Source organism: Leptodactylus fuscus, chromosome 10 (genome assembly GCF_031893055.1).
Source record: "Leptodactylus fuscus isolate aLepFus1 chromosome 10, aLepFus1.hap2, whole genome shotgun sequence".
Taxonomy (NCBI): domain Eukaryota; kingdom Metazoa; phylum Chordata; class Amphibia; order Anura; family Leptodactylidae; genus Leptodactylus; species Leptodactylus fuscus.
Window position 1 is genome coordinate 72,019,464 of NC_134274.1, and position 26,132 is coordinate 72,045,595.

Sequence of the window (26,132 nt, forward strand, 5' to 3'; positions counted from 1 at the left end):
TGAACCCTTCAATTTAATAACTTTTAGATCCCCTTTTGCCGTGATCAACTCCAACAAGTGTTTCCTGGAGCTGCAGGAAATTTGCACAACGTTAGAGTGAAATTCAGGAGCGTTCATCCCTGAAAATATATTTCAGTTCATCGATATTGTTGAGTTGCCTTGCACATGTCTGGGAAAGTTCTATAAAGATATTAGGTGGGGCAAGTAGGAGAAACCATCAGAATATGAGAAATTCAGTCAGAGACTGGTAACATCACGGAGTGCGCCATCTAATGGATGGATATCATAAAAGGGCATGGTCAGGTTATCTCTAACTCTCTCTAGGACGTGTATTTACAATGATAGAAACAAGTTTCCCCACTATACAAATATATCCACACAACAGGGGAAGCTCCTTCACACATCAGTTCTTGTCTCAATGTTGTGCTGTTTGTTTTGCCTAATTAGTCTTATTTCCATGGGCTTCACCTTATCTCTATGTACATAATAGATAACACATAGTGGCTGAATGGCAGCAAGTCTTATCTCCTAGATGGCAGTGCAGTCAGTAGTTCTCTTACCTTTAGGAGTTCTAGAATGTTTGCACAGTGTGTTTGCTACACATGCTGATATATAGACTTGCCAATAGACCACGAAAGTGCTTGTGCAGGTGACTCACAGCTTTGAAGTGATGTGCGCATGCTCAGAGTTACTTATACACTCGTTTTCTGTATTGGACACCCTGCATCTGTCCGCGGGTAAACTGCCAGACAGTGTGCATTGTCCCTAAACCAGCACCCTAAGCAGTGGCGTAACTACCACCATAGCAGCGGTAGCAGCTGCCACAGGGCCCGGGACATTAGGGGCCCGGTGACAGCTGCTACCGCTGCTATCATTATTCTCGGAGGTCTTTTCGGACCCCCGAGTATAATGATCGGGGCCCCCTGTTGGTGGAATACTTTCCACCAACAGGGGGCCCCGAAGCTGCAGTAACGGCTGAGACACAGGAGCTGCAGCTCTGGCTCCTGTCAGCGCTTCAGCACGCTCCCCCTCTCTCCCCCCTCCCTTTCTCTGCTGTCCTCTGCCCACCAATGAGAGTAGGAGGCGGGGCTTATCCCTGCCGAGCTCCTGCCGTCCTGCACTGGAGGAAGAAAGGAAGAAGGAAAGTGAAACTAAAGCTACACAGGTACGTACTGGGGTTACTTATTAATGTCAGGCATATGGGGTGATTACTTGTGTTTTAGTAACTCCATGTGCCTCATATTAATAGCAGTTAACCCCATCATCTCCCTCACATTAACCCCTGTGTGCCTCACCATAAGAGTTACTGATATGTGAGACATATGGGGGTAATAGTAATGAAGATACTTTATTATTACCTCCATGTCTCTCACATATCAGTAACTCTTATGGTGAGGCACACAGGGGTTAATGTGAGGGACATGATGGGGTTAACTGCTATTAATATGAGGCACATGGAGTTACTAAATTGTAATGCACATGACCAGATTTTTTATCCACAATTTGTCCTGGTATAGCGGTCAGCGGGTGACGTGACAGTATTTAGTCCTGTAGGGGTCACTATTGGGTATAATACTGTGTGCAGGGGCCACTATTGGGTATAATACTGTGTGCAGGGGCCACTATAGAACATAATAGAGCGCGCAGGAATGCGTAGGAGGGACTTGTTTGAGATCTTCGGTGTCGGGGGGCCCCATGTCAAAAGTTCGCCACGGGGCCCCGCCATTCCTAGTTACGCCACTGACCCTAAGTGTAGGGAGTTAACACTATCAGCATATGTAGACACACATATGCTGAGAAAAAAAGTAGATATACTAGGAGTCCGTAGCAGCTAAGTAAGAGAAGAAAGAAGGAAGACTTCAGGGTCATTTAGCTTTCTGTGCGGAGTGATCTTCACTTGGTCTGATGTAGATTATACAGCCTGATCGCGGTTGGGAGGAAGGATCTACGATAGCGCTCCTTCTCATACTTGGGGTGAAGCAGACGGTCACTTACAGTGCTGCCAAGTCCCATCAGGGTCTCATACATGGGGTGGGTTTTCTTCTCCTGCATGGAGGTCACCACAGACAGTATCCTTCTGTCACCCACCACCTGTACTGGGTCCAGGGGGCTCCCCAGACAGAACTGGCCCTTCTGATCAGCCTGTCAAGTCTGTTTCTGTCCCTGGTTGATATACTGCTCCCCCAGCAGGCCAGACTGAAAAAGATGGCTGAAGCAATCACAGAATTAAAAAAGGCCTTAAGAAGTGGCCCCTGGACTCCAAAGGCCCTCAGCCTCCTGAGCAGGTAAAGCCTGCTGTGACCCTTTCTGTGCAATGCACCCAAGTGATCAGCCCAGTCCAGTTTATTATTGAGGAGCACACCCAGATACTTATAGGTCCTGACTATCTCAATGAAAGTCCCTTGGATCTCCACCGGGATCAGAGCACTTCTCCATTTGCTAAAATCCACCACCATCTCCTTGGTCTTTCCAACATTAATCCTGAGCTGGTTCTGCTGGCATCATTCAACAAAATCCCGGTTTAAGTCTCTGTATTCCCTATCGTCACCATCAGTGATGAGGCCTACTATAGCAGAGTCATCGGAGTACTTCTGTAAGTAACAGCTGGATGAGTTGTGCCAAAAGTCAGCAGTGTACAGTGTGAAGCGGAAAGGGGCGAGAACTGTACCTTGTGGTGCCCCCGAACTACAGATCACAGTGTCAGACACACAGTCCTGGGCTCTCATATATCGAGGTCGGTTTGTGAGGTAATCTAGTATCCAGTTGGACAGGTGATGGTCCACTCCAACAAGGTTCAGCTTGTCCCTTAGTAGCCCTGGCTGAATGGTGTTGAACACACTGGAGAAATCAAAGAACATTATTCTCACAGTGTTCCCAAGTTTCTCCAGGTGAGAGAGAGCTCTGTGACGAAGGTGGATGATGGCGTCATCTACCCCAATGCCCGGCCGATAGGCAAACTGGAGAGGGTACAGAGCGGAACACACTAGAAGGCGTAGGTATGTCAGGACCAGTCTCTCTAGGACCTTTATTAGGTGGGATGTCAGTGCTATTGGTCGGTAGTCATTGTAGCCCATCGGGTTGGGTTTCTTTGGGACTGGTACCACACAAGATGTTTTCCACAGTTGAGGTACCACTCCCAGCTTTAGACTCATATTGTAGATGTGCGTAATAATGCCACACAGCTGCTCTCTGCACATTTTAAGAACTCTTGCGCTTATCCCATTGGGTGCGAACAGGCACCATCATGCAATTTTGATTTAACGTGAATGTTTTATAAAAAAAATACAATAAATGTATATTAGTTGCTAATAGTCGAAACCAAACAATAAATTATATGCATCAAACCTCCTAAAAACAAGAGTTCAACATGTGCAAAGTTCATTCATATTACTGAGGCCTATACCCGCATGCACGTGTCTTCAGAAAATCACTAGAACTGGAATTAACAAAAATCTGCTTTGAAACTGGAAATGTTTCAAAAGTATCATCCTATAAAATGTAGGGATTACACACCGTGAAAAGCAACTGAACCCCCTAAACCCTATATAATTTTTGAAAGTAGACAACCTGAAGATTACATATGTCTCAATGGGTTATCAATAGCCAAATCCACCTTCATGCAACTTTGTGACAAACACAAAACATTTGTTGAAAAAATGCACTAAAACACATATTTGCACCTAAGGGAGCATTCACACGGAGTTACGTGCCGCGAGATTTGGCACGTAGACGCCGCGTGACCCTTTGCGTGCCGTACACGCTCCCATTCATTTCAATGGGAGCGGGGAGCGTATGCGCCGCGCTAGTTTGCGGCCGTGAATAAATGCACGGCCGCAAACTAGCGCAGCGCATACGCTCCCCGCTCCCATTGAAATGAATGGGAGCGTGTACGGCACACAAAGGCTCACGCAGCGTCTACGTGCCAAATCTCGCGGCACGTACCTCCGTGTGAATGCTCCCTAAAACTCCTGTTCAATCTCAGATTCACATACAAAATACATGTAAAATAATAGCTTATGGTGTAGACAATGTGTATATATACTATATGTACCGCAAACATCAACTACAACAAGACCTCGGACTCCCAAAAACATGAATACAGAAGACGAGCCACTTTTCAGTTTTTTATTTGTTAGAAAAATTTCAAATATCCAATAAATTTTGTTCCACTTCACAATTGTGTCCCACTTGTTGTTGATTCTTCACCAAAAATTTAAAATTTGATATCTTTATGTTTAAAGCCTAAAATGTGGCAAAAGGTTGAAAAGTTCAAGGGGCCGAATACTTTCTCAAGGCACTGTAAATGTTTTTTTTTTGTTATTTTTTTTTACCTCCCCTGGGTCTTCACCTATTATACTCTCAGTTCTGAAAAGACCCCGGAGTATAATAATTTACCGCAATGCATGTACTATAAGAGAGTAATGTCAGCTATAGAATACTTATAATAAGGATGGACTGAACTGGATTCATTTTTTATTTCAGGTTTTTAATAAATTTTTCTATTCACATAAATAATATTTTTGTTTCTTTCATTTAAAAAAAAAAGAAAGAAAACAACACATTTGTTTATTCCTTTTTATGTTTTTGAGTACCTGTTGTCATGATTTTGTCCCATAACCCAATAGCCGTACCCGAGAGAGCAAATCACCTGTTACCCAGCGCTGTCTGCATGATGTCTGCGTGCTGCCCTTACTAATAACTTTTATTCAATATTCAAATGAGGATTTTGAAGACACGAGGGTGGAGAGCTAGTGTATAAAGTCATGTTCTCTTCCCATCGCCTCCCTTAAGCCCCCAGACCCTGTGACGTACCAACTCCAGCCCAATGAAATTCCACAGTGGTTATCAAACTCAGCGCTGAATCCAGGTGTACATGTCCAACTTCATATCAACACTGAGCGTTCACCAGGGACTCAATGAATCATCTTATCCAGGCGGCTTCAGTGCTGGGCATGCGCACCACTCTGAAATAGCCTGACTGAAATGTGTCACTGAGGCCCCAGCGCATGCGCAGTGATGAAGTTGAGGATGTACACCGCTGAGCTTGACAATGCATCGGATTTCATGAGGCCGGTGCGCTTACATCACAGAATCTGGGGGCAGTACATTGCACCATAAGTGTGGCGTTTGGGTGTGGAGAGTTTGACTTTATATGTTAGTGCTCCACCCCCTTGACGTCAAATTGATAATTTGCATATGAAACAAAAGGTTAGAGGCAGTGCTCAGACATTATTCAGACAGCGTTGAGCAACAGGTGAGATGATATATTGGGTATTAATTATGGTTTATGGGGCAAAATCATAAGGACTAGAGATGAGCGAACACTAAAATGTTCGAGGTTCGAAATTCGATTCGAACAGCCGCTCAATGTTCGTGTGTTCGAACGGGTTTCGAACCCCATTATAGTCTATGGGGAACAGATACTCGTTAAGGGGGAAACCCAAATCCGTGTCTGGAGGGTCACCAAGTCCACTATGACACCCCAGGAAATGATGCCAACACCTCTGGAATGACACTGGGACAGCAGGGGAAGCATGTCTGGGGGCATCTAACACACCAAAGACCCTCTATTACCCCAACATCACAGCCTAACAACTACACACTTTACACACTCAATACCACCTCTCTGACAGTAGGAAAACACCTTGAAACATGTGTATTTGGCACTTGCAGTGAGGAGAGCTTGTCACCAGCAGTGAATTTGGCCCTTGTAGTAAGTTGAGGTTGGCACCAACATTTGTTTTGAAAATCAGGGTGGATTGAGCCTCTAACCAGCAGAGTTTGGGCAAATTCATGGTGGAGGGAGCCTCTAAAAACCCCAGTTTGGACCAATTCATGGTGGAGGGAGCCTCTAACCAGCCCAGTTTGGGCAAATTCATGGTGGAGGGAGCCTCTAAAAAACCCAGTTTGGACCAATTCATGGTGGAGGGAGCCTCTAACCAGCCCAGTTTGGGCAAATTCATGGTGGAGGGAGCCTCTAACCAGCCCAGTTTGGACCAATTAATGGTGGAGGGAGCCTCTAACCAGCCCAGTTTGGACCAATTAATGGTGGAGGGAGCCTCTAACCACCCCAGTTTGGACCAATTCATGGTGGAGGGAGCCTCTAAACAGCCCAGTTTGGGCAAATTCATGGTGGAGGGAGCCTCTAAAAAACCCAGTTTGGACCAATTCATGGTGGAGGGAGCCTCTAACCAGCCCAGTTTGGACCAATTCATGGTGGAGGGAGCCTCTAACCAGCCCAGTTTGGACCAATTAATGGTGGAGGGAGCCTCTAAACAGCCAAGTTTGGACCAATTCATGGTGGAGGGAGCCTCTAAAAACCCCAGTTTGGACCAATTCATGGTGGAGGGAGCCTCTAACCAGCCCAGTTTGGGCAAATTCATGGTGGAGGGAGCCTCTAAACAGCCCAGTTTGGGCAAATTCATGGTGGAGGGAGCCTCTAACCAGCCCAGTTTGGACCAATTAATGGTGGAGGGAGCCTCTAACCAGCCCAGTTTGGACCAATTAATGGTGGAGAGAGCCTCTAACCAGCCCAGTTTGGACCAATTAATGGTGGAGGGAGCCTCTAACCACCCCAGTTTGGACCAATTCATGGTGGAGGGAGCCTCTAACCAGCCCAGTTTGGACCAATTCATGGTGGAGGGAGCCTCTAAAAAACCCAGTTTGGACCAATTCATGGTGGAGGGAGCCTCTAAACAGCCCAGTTTGGGCAAATTCATGGTGGAGGGAGCCTCTAAAAAACCCAGTTTGGACCAATTCATGGTGGAGGGAGCCTCTAACCAGCCCAGTTTGGACCAATTAATGGTGGAGGGAGCCTCTAAACAGCCAAGTTTGGACCAATTCATGGTGGAGGGAGCCTCTAAAAACCCCAGTTTGGACCAATTCATGGTGGAGGGAGCCTCTAACCAGCCCAGTTTGGACCAATTAATGGTGGAGGGAGCCTCTAACCAGCCCAGTTTGGACCAATTAATGGTGGAGGGAGCCTCTAACCACCCCAGTTTGGACCAATTCATGGTGGAGGGAGCCTCTAAACAGCCAAGTTTGGACCAATTCATGGTGAAGGGAGCCTCTAAAAACCCGTTTGGACCAATTCATGGTGGAGGGAGCCTCTAACCAGCCCAGTTTGGGCAAATTCATGGTGGAGGGAGCCTCTAAACAGCCCAGTTTGGGCAAATTCATGGTGGAGGGAGCCTCTAACCAGCCCAGTTTGGACCAATTAATGGTGGAGGGAGCCTCTAACCAGCCCAGTTTGGACCAATTAATGGTGGAGGGAGCCTCTAACCACCCCAGTTTGGACCAATTCATGGTGGAGGGAGCCTCTAAACAGCCAAGTTTGGACCAATTCATGGTGGAGGGAGCCTCTAAAAACCCCAGTTTGGACCAATTCATGGTGGAGGGAGCCTCTAACCAGCCCAGTTTGGACCAATTAATGGTGGAGGGAGCCTCTAAACAGCCAAGTTTTGGGAAATTCATGGTGGAGGGAGCCTCTAACCAGCCCAGTTTGGACCAATTCATGGTGGAGGGAGCCTCTAAACAGCCCAGTTTGGGCAAATTCATGGTGGAGGGAGCCTCTAAAAAACCCAGTTTGGACCAATTCATGGTGGAGGGAGCCTCTAACCAGCCCAGTTTGGACCAATTAATGGTGGAGGGAGCCTCTAACCAGCCCAGTTTGGACCAATTAATGGTGGAGGGAGCCTCTAACCACCCCAGTTTGGACCAATTCATGGTGGAGGGAGCCTCTAAACAGCCAAGTTTGGACCAATTCATGGTGGAGGGAGCCTCTAAAAACCCCAGTTTGGACCAATTCATGGTGGAGGGAGCCTCTAACCAGCCCAGTTTGGGCAAATTCATGGTGGAGGGAGCCTCTAAACAGCCCAGTTTGGGCAAATTCATGGTGGAGGGAGCCTCTAACCAGCCCAGTTTGGACCAATTAATGGTGGAGGGAGCCTCTAACCAGCCCAGTTTGGACCAATTAATGGTGGAGAGAGCCTCTAACCAGCCCAGTTTGGACCAATTAATGGTGGAGGGAGCCTCTAACCACCCCAGTTTGGACCAATTCATGGTGGAGGGAGCCTCTAACCAGCCCAGTTTGGACCAATTCATGGTGGAGGGAGCCTCTAAAAAACCCAGTTTGGACCAATTCATGGTGGAGGGAGCCTCTAAACAGCCCAGTTTGGGCAAATTCATGGTGGAGGGAGCCTCTAAAAAACCCAGTTTGGACCAATTCATGGTGGAGGGAGCCTCTAACCAGCCCAGTTTGGACCAATTAATGGTGGAGGGAGCCTCTAAACAGCCAAGTTTGGACCAATTCATGGTGGAGGGAGCCTCTAAAAACCCCAGTTTGGACCAATTCATGGTGGAGGGAGCCTCTAACCAGCCCAGTTTGGACCAATTAATGGTGGAGGGAGCCTCTAACCAGCCCAGTTTGGACCAATTAATGGTGGAGGGAGCCTCTAACCACCCCAGTTTGGACCAATTCATGGTGGAGGGAGCCTCTAAACAGCCAAGTTTGGACCAATTCATGGTGAAGGGAGCCTCTAAAAACCCGTTTGGACCAATTCATGGTGGAGGGAGCCTCTAACCAGCCCAGTTTGGGCAAATTCATGGTGGAGGGAGCCTCTAAACAGCCCAGTTTGGGCAAATTCATGGTGGAGGGAGCCTCTAACCAGCCCAGTTTGGACCAATTAATGGTGGAGGGAGCCTCTAACCAGCCCAGTTTGGACCAATTAATGGTGGAGGGAGCCTCTAACCACCCCAGTTTGGACCAATTCATGGTGGAGGGAGCCTCTAAACAGCCAAGTTTGGACCAATTCATGGTGGAGGGAGCCTCTAAAAACCCCAGTTTGGACCAATTCATGGTGGAGGGAGCCTCTAACCAGCCCAGTTTGGACCAATTAATGGTGGAGGGAGCCTCTAAACAGCCAAGTTTTGGGAAATTCATGGTGGAGGGAGCCTCTAACCAGCCCAGTTTGGACCAATTCATGGTGGAGGGAGCCTCTAAACAGCCCAGTTTGGGCAAATTCATGGTGGAGGGAGCCTCTAAAAAACCCAGTTTGGACCAATTCATGGTGGAGGGAGCCTCTAACCAGCCCAGTTTGGACCAATTAATGGTGGAGGGAGCCTCTAACCAGCCCAGTTTGGACCAATTAATGGTGGAGGGAGCCTCTAACCACCCCAGTTTGGACCAATTCATGGTGGAGGGAGCCTCTAAACAGCCAAGTTTGGACCAATTCATGGTGGAGGGAGCCTCTAAAAACCCCAGTTTGGACCAATTCATGGTGGAGGGAGCCTCTAACCAGCCCAGTTTGGGCAAATTCATGGTGGAGGGAGCCTCTAAACAGCCCAGTTTGGGCAAATTCATGGTGGAGGGAGCCTCTAACCAGCCCAGTTTGGACCAATTAATGGTGGAGGGAGCCTCTAACCAGCCCAGTTTGGACCAATTAATGGTGGAGGGAGCCTCTAACCAGCCCAGTTTGGACCAATTAATGGTGGAGGGAGCCTCTAACCACCCCAGTTTGGACCAATTCATGGTGGAGGGAGCCTCTAACCAGCCCAGTTTGGACCAATTCATGGTGGAGGGAGCCTCTAAAAAACCCAGTTTGGACCAATTCATGGTGGAGGGAGCCTCTAAACAGCCCAGTTTGGGCAAATTCATGGTGGAGGGAGCCTCTAAACAGCCCAGTTTGGGCAAATTCATGGTGGAGGGAGCCTCTAACCAGCCCAGTTTGGACCAATTAATGGTGGAGGGAGCCTCTAACCAGCCCAGTTTGGACCAATTCATGGTGGAGGGAGCCTCTAAACAGCCCAGTTTGGGCAAATTCATGGTGGAAGGAGCCTCTAACCAGCAGAGTTGTGGGAAAGCAGGGTGGAGGGAGCCTCTAACCAGCAGAGTTGGTGGAAATCAGGGTGGAGGGAGCCTCTAACCAGCAGAGTTGGGGGAAATCATGTTGGAGGGAGCCTAGTATTAGCAGAATTGTGCAACGCTTATGGTGGATGAGTATGAGGATGCGGAGGAATTGGAGAGGTTGAGTACAGACATGGAGTTTCATGTTGGGGTGCTTTACACAGGTGGGCACAAAAATGAAGGCTCTATCCAGTGGTGGTTCATTTTTATCAAAGTGAGCCGGTCGGCACTCTCAGCTGACAGACGGGTGCGCTTGTCAGTGATGATGCCACCGGCTGCACTGAACACCCTCTCAGATAGGACGCTGGCGGCAGGACAGGACAGCACCTCCAAGGCATATAGGGCAAGTTCAAGCCACAGGTCCAACTTCGACACCCAATACGTGTAGGGCGCAGAGGGGTCGGAGAGGACAGGGCTGTGGTCGGAAAGGTATTCCCGCAACATGCGCCTATACTTCTCACGCCTGGTGACACTAGGACCCTCCGTGGCGGCACTTTGGCGAGGGGGTGCCATCAAGGTGTCCCAGACCTTAGACAGTGTGCCCCTCGTTTGTGTGGACCGGTGAGAACTTGGTTGCCTACTGGAGGAACTGCCCTCCCTGCCGCCAACGTCACATGCTGGAAACATCTCCATCATATTCTGCACCAATTGCCTGTGGCAAGCATTGATGCGATTGGCCCTCCCCTCTACCGGAATAAAAGACGAGATGTTGTTTTTATACCGGGGGTCAAGGATAGCAAAGATCCAGTACTGGTTGTCCTCCATGATTTTGACAATACGCTTGTCGGTTGTAAAGCACCCCAACATGAACTCAGCCATGTCTGCCACAGTGTTAGTTGGCATGACTCCTCTGGCCCCACCGGAAAGTTCAATCTCCATTTCCTCCTCATCCTCCATGTCTACCCATCCGCGCTGCAACAATGGGACGATTCGAAGTTGCCCGGAAGCCTCCTGTATCACCATCACATCATCGGACAACTCTTCTTCCTCCTCCTCCTCCTCCTCCTCCTCCATTAAACGCAGTGAAGCGGACAGATGTGTGGACCTACTCTCCAGCTGTGACGGATCGGATGCTATCCCTAACTCCTCTGTGTGATCTGAGTTATCCCTGATGTCAATCAGGGATTCTCTCAGAACACACAAGAGCGGGATTGTAAGGCTCACCATCGCATCCTCAGAGCTCACCCTCCTTGTGGACTCCTCAAAGACCCGTAGGATGTCACAAAGGTCTCTCATCCATGGCCACTCATGGATGTGAAACTGAGGCAGCTGACTTTGTGGCACCCTAGGGTTTTGTAGCTGGTATTCCATCAAAGGTCTCTGCTGCTCAACCACTCTATTCAACATCTGAAACGTTGAGTTCCAGCGTGTGGGGACGTCGCACAAAAGCCGGTGTTGTGGCACATGCAGGCGTTGCTGGAGAGATTTTAAGCTAGCAGCGGCTACTGTCGACTTGCGAAAGTGGGCGCACATGCGCCGCACTTTCACCAGTAGCTCTGGAACATTGGGGTAGCTCTTTAGGAAACGTTGCACCACTAGGTTGAAGACGTGGGCCAGGCATGGAACATGTTGGAGTCCGGCAAGCTCCAGAGCTGCTACCAGGTTCCGGCCGTTATCACAAACGACCATGCCTGGGCCCAGGTGCAGCGGCTCAAACCATATTGCCGTCTCATCGAGGAGGGCATCCCTCACCTCGGAGGCAGTGTGCTGTCTGTCCCCCAAGCTGATCAGCTTCAGCACAGCCTGCTGACGTCTACCAACGCCAGTGCTGCAACGTTTCCAACTCGTAGCTGGGGTCAATCTAACAGCGGAGGAGGAGGCGGTGGCGGAGGAGGAGGCGGTGGCGGAGGAGGAGGCGGTAGAGGAGGAGGAGGAGGGGGGTGTTCTTCTCGTGTCCCTGCCAGGAATGTTAGGCGGGGAGACGAGGTACACCGGGCCAGTTTGGGAAGCAGTCCCAGCCTCAACTACATTCACCCAGTGTGCCGTCAGTGAAATGTAGCGTCCCTGTCCGCATGCACTTGTCCACGCGTCGGTGGTCAAGTGGACCTTTGTGCAAAGCGCGGAACTAAGGGCCCGCCTGATGTTGAGTGACACGTGCTGGTGCAAGGCGGGGACGGCACACCGGGAGAAGTAGTGACGGCTAGGGACGGCATAGCGAGGTGCCGCAGTTGCCATCAGGTCCAGGAAGGCGGGAGTTTCAACAAGCCGGAACGCCAACATCTCCTGGGCCAGCAGTTTAGCGATGTTGGCGTTCAAGGCTTGCGCGTGTGGGTGGTTAGCAGTGTATTTCTGCCGCCGCTCCAATGTCTGAGAGATGGTGGGTTGTTGTAAAGAAACGCCTGATGGTGCCTTTGATGGTGCAGGAGAAGGAGATAAGACAGGACCAGGGGAGGATGAGGTAGAAGTCAACAAAGTGGCGGAGGCAGATGAAGTGGTGTCCTGGCTCGTCCTCTGGAGTGCATCGCCAGCACAGTCAGCAGTGGCAGTGGCAGAGGCAGAGGCAGTGGCAGAGGCAGTGGCAGTGGCGTGAACGGCAGGCGGCCTTTGTCCTGCCGTTGCTGCCTGCCACTGATTCCAGTGCTTGGATTCCAAATGACGGCGCATTGAAGTGGTGGACAGGTTGCTCTTCTCAGAGCCCCTAATCAATTTCGAGAGGCAAATTGTGCAGACAACACTATATCTGTCCTCGGCGCATTCCTTGAAAAAACTCCACACCTTCGAGAAACGTGCCCTCGAGGTGGGAGTTTTTCGGGGCTGGGTACGAACTGGAACATCTTGGGAGATTCCGGGTGTGGCCTGGCTTCGCCTAAGCTGCTGACCTCTGCCTCTGCCTCTAGCTACCCTTTTTGGTGCTGCACCTGCCTCAACATCCACACTACTTTCCCCGCTTGACATCCCCCCTGTCCAGGTCGGGTCAGTGTCCTCATCATCCACCACTTCCTCTTCCAACTCCTGTCTCATCTCCTCCTCCCGCACAATGCGCCGGTCAACTGGATGCCCTGACGGCAACTGCGTCACATCATCGTCGATGAGGGTGGGTTGCTGGTCATCCACCACCAAATCGAACGGAGATGGAGGAGACTCTAGTGTTTGAGCATCTGGACACAGATGCTCCTCTGTTAGGTTCGTGGAATCGTGACGTGGAGAGGCAGGTTGAGGGACAATGAAAGGAGCGGAGAACAGCTCTGGGGAGCAGGGACAGTTTGGGTTATTGTTCTGTAAAGCTTCGGAATTTTGGGAGGAAGGAAGACAAGACTGTTGGGTAATAGGAGGAGAGGAGGCAGAGTCTGACTGGCTGCTGGACAATGTGCTGTAAGCGTTCTCTGACAGCCATTGCAAGACCTGTTCCTGGTTCTCGGGCCTACTAAGGTTTGTACCCTGCAGTTTAGTTAATGTGGCAAGCAACCCTGGCACTGTGGAGTGGCGCAATGCTTGCTGCCCCACAGGAGTAGGCACGGGACGCCCTGTGGCTTCACTGCTACCTTGCTCCCCAGAACCATTCCCCCGACCTCGCCCACGGCCTCGTCCACGTCCCTTTCCGGGAGCCTTGCGCATTTTGAATTCCTAGTTAGAAATTGGCACTGTATACCAGTAGTAAAAATTGTGGGTGCACGTAACCCCAATATATTCTTTGAATTCCCAGTCAGACACTGGCACTATATGGCAGTAGCAAGAAATGAGGGTATTTGTATTCCCAATATACTCTTTGAATTCCCAGTCAGACAATGGCACTGTATACCAGTAGTAAAAATTGTGGGTGCACGTAACCCCAATATATTCTTTGAATTCCCAGTCAGAAACTGGCACTATATGGCAGTAGCAAGAAATGAGGGTATTTGTATTCCCAATATACTCTTTGAATTCCCAGTCAGACAATGGCACTGTATACCAGTAGTAAAAATTGTGGGTGCACGTAACCCCAATATATTCTTTGAATTACCAGTCAGAAACTGGCACTATATGGCAGTAGCAAGAAATGAGGGTATTTATAACCCCAATATATTCTTTGAATTCCCAGTCAGACAATGGCACTGTATACCAGTAGTAAAAATTGTGGGTGCACGTAACCCCAATATATTCTTTGAATTCCCAGTCAGAAACTGGCACTATATGGCAGTAGCAAGAAATGAGGGTATTTGTATTCCCAATATACTCTTTGAATTCCCAGTCAGACAATGGCACTGTATACCAGTAGTAAAAATTGTGGGTGCACGTAACCCCAATATATTCTTTGAATTACCAGTCAGAAACTGGCACTATATGGCAGTAGCAAGAAATGAGGGTATTTATAACCCCAATATATTCTTTGAATTCCCAGTCAGACAATGGCACTGTATACCAGTAGTAAAAATTGTGGGTGCACGTAACCCCAATATATTCTTTGAATTCCCAGTCAGAAACTGGCACTATATGGCAGTAGCAAGAAATGAGGGTATTTGTATTCCCAATATACTCTTTGAATTCCCAGTCAGACAATGGCACTGTATACCAGTAGTAAAAATTGTGGGTGCACGTAACCCCAATATATTCTTTGAATTACCAGTCAGAAACTGGCACTATATGGCAGTAGCAAGAAATGAGGGTATTTATAACCCCAATATATTCTTTGAATTCCCAGTCAGACAATGGCACTGTATACCAGTAGTAAAAATTGTGGGTGCACGTAACCCCAATATATTCTTTGAATTCCCAGTCAGAAACTGGCACTATATGGCAGTAGCAAGAAATGAGGGTATTTGTATTCCCAATATACTCTTTGAATTCCCAGTCAGACAATGGCACTGTATACCAGTAGTAAAAATTGTGGGTGCACGTAACCCCAATATATTCTTTGAATTACCAGTCAGAAACTGGCACTATATGGCAGTAGCAAGAAATGAGGGTATTTGTATTCCCAATATACTCTTTGAATTCCCAGTCAGACAATGGCACTGTATACCAGTAGTAAAAATTGTGGGTGCACGTAACCCCAATATATTCTTTGAATTCCCAGTCAGAAACTGGCACTATATGGCAGTAGCAAGAAATGAGGGTATTTGTATTCCCAATATACTCTTTGAATTCCCAGTCAGACAATGGCACTGTATACCAGTAGTAAAAATTGTGGGTGCACGTAACCCCAATATATTCTTTGAATTACCAGTCAGAAACTGGCACTATATGGCAGTAGCAAGAAATGAGGGTATTTATAACCCCAATATATTCTTTGAATTCCCAGTCAGACAATGGCACTGTATACCAGTAGTAAAAATTGTGGGTGCACGTAACCCCAATATATTCTTTGAATTCCCAGTCAGAAACTGGCACTATATGGCAGTAGCAAGAAATGAGGGTATTTGTATTCCCAATATACTCTTTGAATTCCCAGTCAGACAATGGCACTGTATACCAGTAGTAAAAATTGTGGGTGCACGTAACCCCAATATATTCTTTGAATTACCAGTCAGAAACTGGCACTATATGGCAGTAGCAAGAAATGAGGGTATTTATAACCCCAATATATTCTTTGAATTCCCAGTCAGACAATGGCACTGTATACCAGTAGTAAAAATTGTGGGTGCACGTAACCCCAATATATTCTTTGAATTCCCAGTCAGAAACTGGCACTATATGGCAGTAGCAAGAAATGAGGGTATTTGTATTCCCAATATACTCTTTGAATTCCCAGTCAGACAATGGCACTGTATACCAGTAGTAAAAATTGTGGGTGCACGTAACCCCAATATATTCTTTGAATTACCAGTCAGAAACTGGCACTATATGGCAGTAGCAAGAAATGAGGGTATTTATAACCCCAATATATTCTTTGAATTCCCAGTCAGACAATGGCACTGTATACCAGTAGTAAAAATTGTGGGTGCACGTAACCCCAATATATTCTTTGAATTCCCAGTCAGACACTGGCACTATATGGCAGTAGCAAGAAATGAGGGTATTTATAACCCCAATATATTCTTTGAATTCCCAGTCAGACAATGGCACTGTATACCAGTAGTAAAAATTGTGGGTGCACGTAACCCCAATATATTCTTTGAATTACCAGTCAGAAACTGGCACTATATGGCAGTAGCAAGAAATGAGGGTATTTATAACCCCAATATATTCTTTGAATTCCCAGTCAGACAATGGCACTGTATACCAGTAGTAAAAATTGTGGGTGCACGTAACCCCAATATATTCTTTGAATTCCCAGTCAGACACTGGCACTATATGGCAGTAGCAAGAAATGAGGGTATTTGTATTCCCAATATACTCTTTGAATTCCCAGTCAGACAATGGCACTGTATACCAGTAGTAAAAATTGTGGGTGCACGTAGCCCCAATATATTCTTTGAATTACCAGTCAGACACTGGCACTATATGGCAGTAGCAAGAAATGAGGGTATTTGTATTCCCAATATATTCTTTGAATTCCCAGTCAGACAATGGCACTGTATACCAGTAGTAAAAATTGTGGGTGTATATAGCCCCAATTCTATTGCTAGGGGACTTGCAGGGTATTTCTGGGGTGAAGGTGGGGGGGCACACCGTTGGAACGGGTATCGGGGTATATATCGGGTATACGGGAATACACTGACAGTGTATTCCATTCAGGATCCTGGGAAAGCTGGGTTGCGGCGATTGAGCCCGTCAGTGCCACGTTACACTGACAAGCTTCTCCCTGGAATTTAGCTCTTACAAGAGCTGTTGGTTGTCTTCTCCTTCCTATCCTAGCCTGTCCCTGCCTACCCAGAATCTAAGCCCTAGCTAGCTGGACGGAAACCTCCGTCCTCGGTGAATTGCAAGCTCAGAATGACGCGAACCTGGGCGGCGCTGTTCTTTTAAATTAGAGGTCACATGTTTTCGGCAGCCAATGGGTTTTGCCTACTTTTTTCAACGTCACCGGTGTCGTAGTTCCTGTCCCACCTACCCTGCGCTGTTATTGGAGCAAAAAAGGCGCCAGGGAAGGTGGGAGGGGAATCGAGTAATGGCGCACTTTACCACGCGGTGTTCGATTCGATTCGAACATGCCGAACAGCCTAATATCCGATCGAACATGAGTTCGATAGAACACTGTTCGCTCATCTCTAATAAGGACAGGTTCTCTTTAGGTCAGCAGGTAATGCAATCCTGCCCGATGATTTTTTATATATATTTATTATTATACAATACGCATTATAACAGAAGAGAGAAGTCGATATTTTAGTCTGAAGGTCATATCTTATAGATTAACAGGTGTTTTGCTCTGTGTTTCTTCCCACTGTTAAGAAAATATATGAATTTCTGTTAGGACAGGCTGGGGCCTCCACTGTGCTGCTCGGAGGCGCCCAACCCAATCCCTGTCCAGCGCTGGAGTCACTGCTGGTTCTAGCGCTGGGGTAGGTCAAAGGATTCCGCTTGAGTTTGTAGAGGTTCTGGTTTCTCCCCAGCGCCAGGACCAACACTTCCAGGGTCAGGGGGGTCAGCAGCGGGCGTGAGGCTATTTTGGCCTCATTCTGGTCTCGGCCCCCCGCTGGTTATTTGTTTACCATCTATATCAGCTCCCTGCCTCTCCTGCTTCCTTCCTGTCACCTGCCTCCTGTCTCTGTACTTGGATTCTCTTGATTGTTGACCTGGCTTGCTTTACAGACCTTCTCTCCATGATCCCGATTTGGCACCTTCCTGACCTCCTGTGTTGACCTTTTAGCTTTCTCCTGACCTCCCTTCTTGGATCCTGATTTGGCTACTCCGCTGACCTCCTGTGTATGACCCGGCTTTCCTAACTTTGCTGCAGCTTCTTCCCTCTGCTACCTCGTGACCTCCAATTAGCGACTCGGCATGTCTGACTACGAATTTGCTTCCTTGGCTTCTGTGTGGCTTCCCTGAATTACCTGACTTCACTACAAGGTTAACATCTGGGTCCTCTTCCTTGGGGTTCGCTGGGTCTGTGTCGCTCTCTGGGTAGTTGTTGATCTTGGCCCCTCTACTTTTACCAAGTCCAACCCCACCATTAGGAGCTCTGGTGAAGAACTCCGGGGCCTGGTTCCACTCCGGTTGGGGGAGCGAGGCACACCCAGGACTGTTTTTGCCTCAGCACTTGGGGATTCTAGTTGCCCAAGACCTTACAGAGTTGTTTGTTGCATCAGATTCCTAACAATCTCTCTTTTTGTAGTATACCACTGGCTTTTTCTTTTTTATTTGAATAGAATTATTATTATTAGAGATGAGCAAACAGTGTTCTATCGAACTCATGTTCGATCGGATATTAGGCTGTTCGGCATGTTCGAATCGAACACCGCGTGGTAAAGTGCGCCATTACTCGATTCCCCTCCCACCTTCCCTGGCGCCTTTTTTGCTCCAATAACAGCGCAGGGTAGGTGGGACAGGAACTACGACACCGGTGACGTTGAAAAAAGTAGGAAAAACCCATTGGCTGCAGAAAACATGTGACCTCTGATTTAAAAGAACAGCGCCGCCCAGGTTCGCGTCATTCTGAGCTTGCAATTCACCGGGGACGGAGGTTTCCGTCCAGTTAGCTAGGGCTTAGATTCTGGGTAGGCAGGGACAGGCTAGGATAGGAAGGAGAAGACAACCAACAGCTCTTGTAAGAGCTAAATTCCAGGGAGAAGCTTGTCAGTGTAACGTGGCACTGACGGGCTCAATCGCCGCAACCCAGCTTTCTCAGGATCCTGAATGGAATACACTGACAGTGTATTCCCGTATACCCAATATATACACCCCAAATCCCCGTTCCAACGGTGTGCCCCCCCACCTTCACCTCAGAAATACCCTGCAAGTCCCCTAGCAATAGAATTGGGGCTATATACACCCACTATTTTTCCTACTGCCATATAGTGCCATTGTCTGACTGGGAATTCAAAGAATATATTGGGGTTACATATAACTTCAATTCCAGGGAGAAGCTTGTCAGTGTAACGTGGCACTGACGGGCTCAATCGCCGCAACCCAGCTTTCCCAGCATCCTGAATGGAATACACTGACAGTGTATTCCCGTATACCCCATATATACACCCCAAATCCCCGTTCCAACGGTGTGCCCCCCCACCTTCACCCCAGAAATACCCTGCAAGTCCCCTAGCAATAGAATTGGGGCTATATACACCCACTATTTTTCCTACTGCCATATAGTGCCATTGTCTGACTGGGAATTCAAAGAATATATTGGGGTTACAAATACCCTCATTTCTTGCTACTGCCATATAGTGCCATTGTCTGACTGGGAATTCCAGGAATATATTGGGTTTACAAATACCCTCATTTCTTGCTACTGCCATATAGTGCCAGTTTCTGACTGGGAATTCCAAGAATATATTGGGTTTACAAATACCCTCATTTCTTGCTACTGCCATATAGTGCCATTGTCTGACTGGGAATTCAAAGAATATATTAGGGTTACAAATACCCTCATTTCTTGCTACTGCCATTTAGTGCCAGTTTCTGACTGGGAATTCAAAATGCGCAAGGCTCCCGGAAAGGGACGTGGATGAGGCCGTGGGCGAGGTCGGGGGAATGGTTCTGGGGAGCAAGGTAGCAGTGAAGCCACAGGGCGTCCCGTGCCTACTCCTGTGGGGCAGCAAGCATTGCGCCACTCCACAGTGCCAGGGTTGCTTGCCACATTAACTAAACTGCAGGGTACAAACCTTAGTAGGCCCGAGAACCAGGAACAAGTCTTGCAATGGCTGTCGGATAACGCTTACAGCACATTGTCAAGCAGCCAGTCAGACTCTGCCTCCTCTCCTCCTATTACCCAACAGTCTTGTCCTCCTTCTTCCCAAAATTCCCAAGCTTCACAGAACAATAACCCCAACTGTCCCTGCTCCCCAGAGCTGTTCTCCGCTCCTTTCATTGTCCCTCAACCTGCCCCTCCACGTCGCGATTCCACGAACCTAACAGAGGAGCATCTGTGTCCAGATGCTCAAACACTAGAGTCTCCTCCATCTCCGTTCGATTTGGTGGTGGATGACCAGCAACCCACCCTCATCGACGACGATGTGACGCAGTTGCCGTCAGGGCATCCAGTTGACCTGTGCATTGTGCGGGAGGAGGAGATGAGACAGGAGTTGGAAGAGGAAGTGGTGGATGATGAGGACACTGACCCAACCTGGACAGGGGGGATGTCAAGCGGGGAAAGTAGTGTGGATGTTGAGGCAGGTGCAGCACCAAAAAGGGTAGCTAGAGGCAGAGGCAGAGGTCAGCAGCTTAGGCGAAGCCAGGCCACACCCGGAATCTCCCAAGATGTTCCAGTTCGTACCCAGCCCCGAAAAACTCCCACCTCGAGGGCACGTTTCTCGAAGGTGTGGAGTTTTTTCAAGGAATGCGCCGAGGACAGATATAGTGTTGTCTGCACAATTTGCCTCTCGAAATTGATTAGGGGCTCTGAGAAGAGCAACCTGTCCACCACTTCAATGCGCCGTCATTTTGAATCCAAGCACTGGAATCAGTGGCAGGCAGCAACGGCAGGACAAAGGCCGCCTGCCGTTCACGCCACTGCCTCTGCCACTGCCACTGCTGACTGTGCTGGCGATGCACTCCAGAGGACGAGCCAGGACACCACTTCATCTGCCTCCGCCACTTTGTTGACTTCTTCCTCATCCTCCCCTGTTCCTGTCTTATCTCCTTCTCCTGCACCATCAAAGGCACCATCAGGCGCTTCTTTACAACAACCCACCATCTCTCAGACATTGGAGTGGCGGCAGAAATACACTGCTAACCACCCACACGCGCAAGCCTTGAACGCCAACATCGCTAAACTGCTGGCCCAGGAGATGTTGGCGTTCCGGCTTGCTGAAACTCCCGCCTTCCTGGACCTGATGGCAACTGCGGCACCTCGCTATGCCGTCCCTAGCCGTCACTACTTCTCCCGGTATGCCGTCCCCGCCTTGCACCAGCACGTGTCACTCAACATCAGGCGGGCCCTTAGTTCCGCGCTTTGCACAAAGGTCCACTTGACCACCGACGCGTGGACAAGTGCATGCGGACAGGGACGCTACATTTCACTGACGGCACACTGGGTGAATGTAGTTGAGGCTGGGACTGCTTCCCAAACTGGCCCGGTGTACCTCGTCTCCCCGCCTAACATTCCTGGCAGGGACACGAGAAGAACACCCCCTTCCTCCTCCTCCGCCTCCTCCTCCGCCTCCTCCTCCGCTGTTAGATTGACCCCAGCTACGAGTTGGAAACGTTGCAGCACTGGCGTTGGTAGACGTCAGCAGGCCGTGCTGAAGCTGATCAGCTTGGGGGACAGACAGCACACTGCCTCCAAGGTGAGGGATGCCCTCCTCAATGAGACGGCAATATGCTTTGAGCCGCTGCACCTGGACCCAGGCATGGTCGTTTGTGATAACGGCCGGAACCTGGTAGCAGCTCTGGAGCTTGCCGGACTCCAACATGTTCCATGCCTGGCCCACGTCTTCAACCTAGTGGTGCAACGTTTCCTAAAGAGCTACCCCAATGTTCCAGAGCTACTGGTGAAAGTGCGGCGCATGTGCGCCCACTTTCGCAAGTCGACAGTAGCCGCTGCTAGCTTAAAATCTCTCCAGCAATGCCTGCATGTGCCACAACACCGGCTTTTGTGCGACGTCCCCACACGCTGGAACTCAACGTTTCAGATGTTGAATAGAGTGGTTGAGCAGCAGAGACCTTTGATGGAATACCAGCTACAAAACCCTAGGGTGCCACAAAGTCAGCTGCCTCAGTTTCTCATCCATGAGTGGCCATGGATGAGAGACCTTTGTGACATCCTACGGGTGTTTGAGGAGTCCACAAGGAGGGTGAGCTCTGAGGATGCGATGGTGAGCCTTACAATGCCGCTCTTGTGTGTTCTGAGAGAATCCCTGATTGACATCAGGGATAACTCAGATCACACAGAGGAGTCAGGGATAGCATCCGATCCGTCACAGCTGGAGAGTAGGTCCACACATCTGTCCGCTTCATCGCGTTTAATGGAGGAGGAGGAGGAGGAAGAAGAGTTGTCCGATGATGTGATAGTGATACAGGAGGCTTCCGGGCAACTTCGAATCGTCCCATTGTTGCAGCGCAGATGGGTAGACATGGACGATGAGGAGGAAATGGAGATTGAACTTTCCGGTGGGGCCAGAGGAGTCATGCCAACTAACACTGTGGCAGACATGGCTGAGTTCATGTTGGGGTGCTTTACAACCGACAAGCGTATTGTCAAAATCATGGAGGACAACCAGTACTGGATCTTTGCTATCCTTGACCCCCGGTATAAAAACAACATCTCCTCTTTTATTCTGGTAGAGGGGAGGGCCAATCACATCAATGCTTGCCACAAGCAATTGGTGCAGAATATGATGGAGATGTTTCCAGCATGTGACGTTGGCGGCAGGGAGGGCAGTTCCTCCAGTAGGCGACCAAGTTCTCACTGGTCCACACAAATGAGGGGCACACTGTCTAAGGTCTGGGACACCTTGATGGCACCCCCTCGCCAAAGTGCCGCCACGGAGGGTCCTAGTGTCACCAGGCGTGAGAAGTATAGGCGCATGTTGCGGGAATACCTTTCCGACCACAGCCCTGTCCTCTCCGACCCCTCTGCGCCCTACACGTATTGGGTGTCGAAGTTGGACCTGTGGCTTGAACTTGCCCTATATGCCTTGGAGGTGCTGTCCTGTCCTGCTGCCAGCGTCCTATCTGAGAGGGTGTTCAGTGCAGCCGGTGGCATCATCACTGACAAGAACACCCGTCTGTCAGCTGAGAGTGCCGACTGGCTCACTTTGATAAAAATGAACCACCACTGGATAGAGCCTTCATTTTTGTGCCCACCTGTGTAAAGCACCCCAACATGAAACTCCATGTCTGTGCTCAACCTCTCCAATTCCTCCGCATCCTCATACTCATCCACCATAAGCATTGCACAATTCTGCTAATACTAGGCTCCCTCCACCCTGATTTCCCCCAACTCTGCTAGTTAGAGGCTCCCTCCACCCTGATTTCCCCCAACTCTGCTGGTTAGAGGCTCCCTCCACCCTGCTTTCCCACAACTCTGCTGGTTAGAGTCTCCCTCCACCCTGATTTCCCACAACTCTGCTGGTTAGAGGCTCCCTCCACCCTGCTTTCCCACAACTCTGCTGGTTAGAGGCTCCCTCCACCCTGCTTTCCCACAACTCTGCTGGTTAGAGGCTCCCTCCACCATGAATTGGTCCAAACTGGGGTTTTTAGAGGCTCCCTCCACCATGATTTCCCCCAACTCTGCTGGTTAGAGGCTCCCTCCACCCTGATTTCCCCCAACTCTGCTGGTTAGAGGCTCCCTCCACCCTGATTTCCCCCAACTCTGCTGGTTAGAGGCTCCCTCCACCCTGCTTTCCCACAACTCTGCTGGTTAGAGGCTCCCTCCACCCTGATTTCCCACAACTCTGCTGGTTAGAGGCTCCCTCCACCATGAATTGGTCCAAACTGGGGGTTTTAGAGGCTCCCTCCACCATGAATTGGTCCAAACTGGGGTTTTTAGAGGCTCCCTCCACCATGAATTGGTCCAAACTGGGGTTTTTAGAGGCTCCCTCCACCATGATTTCCCCCAACTCTGCTGGTTAGAGGCTCCCTCCACCCTGATTTCCCCCAACTCTGCTGGTTAGAGGCTCCCTCCACCCTGATTTCCCCCAACTCTGCTGGTTAGAGGCTTCCTCCACCCTGCTTTCCCACAACTCTGCTGGTTAGAGGCTCCCTCCACCCTGATTTCCCACAACTCTGCTGGTTAGAGGCTCCCTCCACCATGAATTGGTCCAAACTGGGGTTTTTAGAGGCTCCCTCCACCATGATTTGGTCCAAACTGGGGTTTTTAGAGGCTCCCTCCACCATGAATTGGTCCAAACTGGGGGTTTTAGAGGCTCCCTCCACCATGAATTGGTCCAAACTGGGGTTTTTAGAGGCTCCCTCCACCATGAATTGGTCCAAACTGGGGTTTTTAGAGGCTCCCTCCACCATGAATTTGCCCAAACTGGGCTGGTTAGAGGCTCCCTCCACCATGAATTGGTCCAAACTGGGGTTTCTAGAGGCTCCCTCCACCATGAATTGGTCCAAACTGGGGTTTTTAGAGGCTCCCTCCACCATGAATTTGCCCAAACTGGGCTGTTTAGAGGCTCCCTCCACCATGAATTGGTCCAAACTGGGGTTTTTAGAGGCTCCCTCCACCATGAATTGGTCCAAACTGGGGTTTTTAGAGGCTCCCTCCACCATGAATTTGCCCAAACTGGGCTGGTTAGAGGCTCCCTCCACCATGAATTTGGCCTATCTGGGGTTTTTAGAGGCTCCCTCCACCATGAATTGGTCCAAACTGGGGTTTTTAGAGGCTCCCTCCACCATGAATTGGTCCAAACTGGGGGTTTTAGAGGCTCCCTCCACCATGAATTGGTCCAAACTGGGGTTTTTAGAGGCTCCCTCCACCATGAATTGGTCCAAACTGGGGTTTTTAGAGGCTCCCTCCACCATGAATTTGCCCAAACTGGGCTGGTTAGAGGCTCCCTCCACCATGAATTTGCCCAAACTGGGCTGTTTAGAGGCTCCCTCCACCATGAATTGGTCCAAACTGGGGTTTTTAGAGGCTCCCTCCACCATGAATTTGCCCAAACTGGGCTGGTTAGAGGCTCCCTCCACCATGAATTGGTCCAAACTGGGGTTTTTAGAGGCTCCCTCCACCATGAATTTGCCCAAACTGGGCTGGTTAGAGGCTCCCTCCACCATGAATTTGCCCAAACTGGGCTGTTTAGAGGCTCCCTCCACCATGAATTGGTCCAAACTGGGGTTTTTAGAGGCTCCCTCCACCATGAATTGGTCCAAACTGGGGTTTTTAGAGGCTCCCGCCACCATGAATTGGTCCAAACTGGGGTTTTTAGAGGCTCCCTCCACCATGAATTTGCCCAAACTGGGCTGGTTAGAGGCTCCCTCCACCATGAATTGGTCCAAACTGGGGTTTTTAGAGGCTCCCTCCACCATGAATTTGCCCAAACTGGGCTGGTTAGAGGCTCCCTCCACCATGAATTTGCCCAAACTGGGCTGTTTAGAGGCTCCCTCCACCATGAATTGGTCCAAACTGGGGTTTTTAGAGGCTCCCTCCACCATGAATTTGCCCAAACTGGGCTGGTTAGAGGCTCCCTCCACCATGAATTGGTCCAAACTGGGGTTTTTAGAGGCTCCCTCCACCATGAATTGGTCCAAACTGGGGTTTTTAGAGGCTCCCTCCACCATGAATTGGTCCAAACTGGGGTTTTTAGAGGCTCCCTCCACCATGAATTTGCCCCAACTCTGCTGGTTAGAGGCTCAATCCACCCTGATTTTCAAAACAAATGTTGGTGCCAACCTCAACTTACTACAAGGGCCAAATTCACTGCTGGTGACAAGCTCTCCTCACTGCAAGTGCCAAATACACATGTTTCAAGGTGTTTTCCTACTGTCAGAGAGGTGGTATTGAGTGTGTAAAGTGTGTAGTTGTTAGGCTGTGATGTTGGGGTAATAGAGGGTCTTTGGTGTGTTAGATGCCCCCAGACATGCTCCCCTGCTGTCCCAGTTGTATTCCAGAGGTGTTGGCATCATTTCCTGTGGTGTCATAGTGGACTTGGTGACCCTCCAGACACGGATTTGGGTTTCCCCCTTAACGAGTATATGTTCCCCATAGACTATAATGGGGTTCGAAACCCGTTCGAACACACGAACAGTGAGCGGCTGTTCTATTCGAATTTCGAACCTCGAACATTTTAGTGTTCACTCATCTCTAATTATTATACAATATGCATTATAACAGAAGAGAGAAATCGATATTATAGTCTGACGGTCATATCTTATAGAGTGACAGGTGATTTGCTCTGTGTTTCTTTCCACAGTTACGTAAATATATGTATTTCTCTTTTTGTAGTATACCACCGGCTAGTTATAAGACACAGACTGCCAGTGGTGCGTGTTCCTAAATTCTATTGATATTGGGGACCCACTGGGGTACATTTACTAATCCTGATGAATATTTAGACCAGTGTTCCCCAATCTTTTCAGACACAGGCCACTAAATAATTTTTTACAAAAAAAAACAATATTGTTTGAAGACATGGGGCATCTTCCCAACCAGAGTGTCACGGCTCCATGGTGGGTTTCCAAGACACCCCTGATTTAGACAATGTAAACTTAGACTAGGACCTAATATAGAGTGACTGATGCTGGAAATTGGGGTAGACTGCCCAGTAGAGTTTATACTACCTATCTGTCTAACTTTGTGGAAGAATTTTGTGCCCTCTTTCCTACTAAG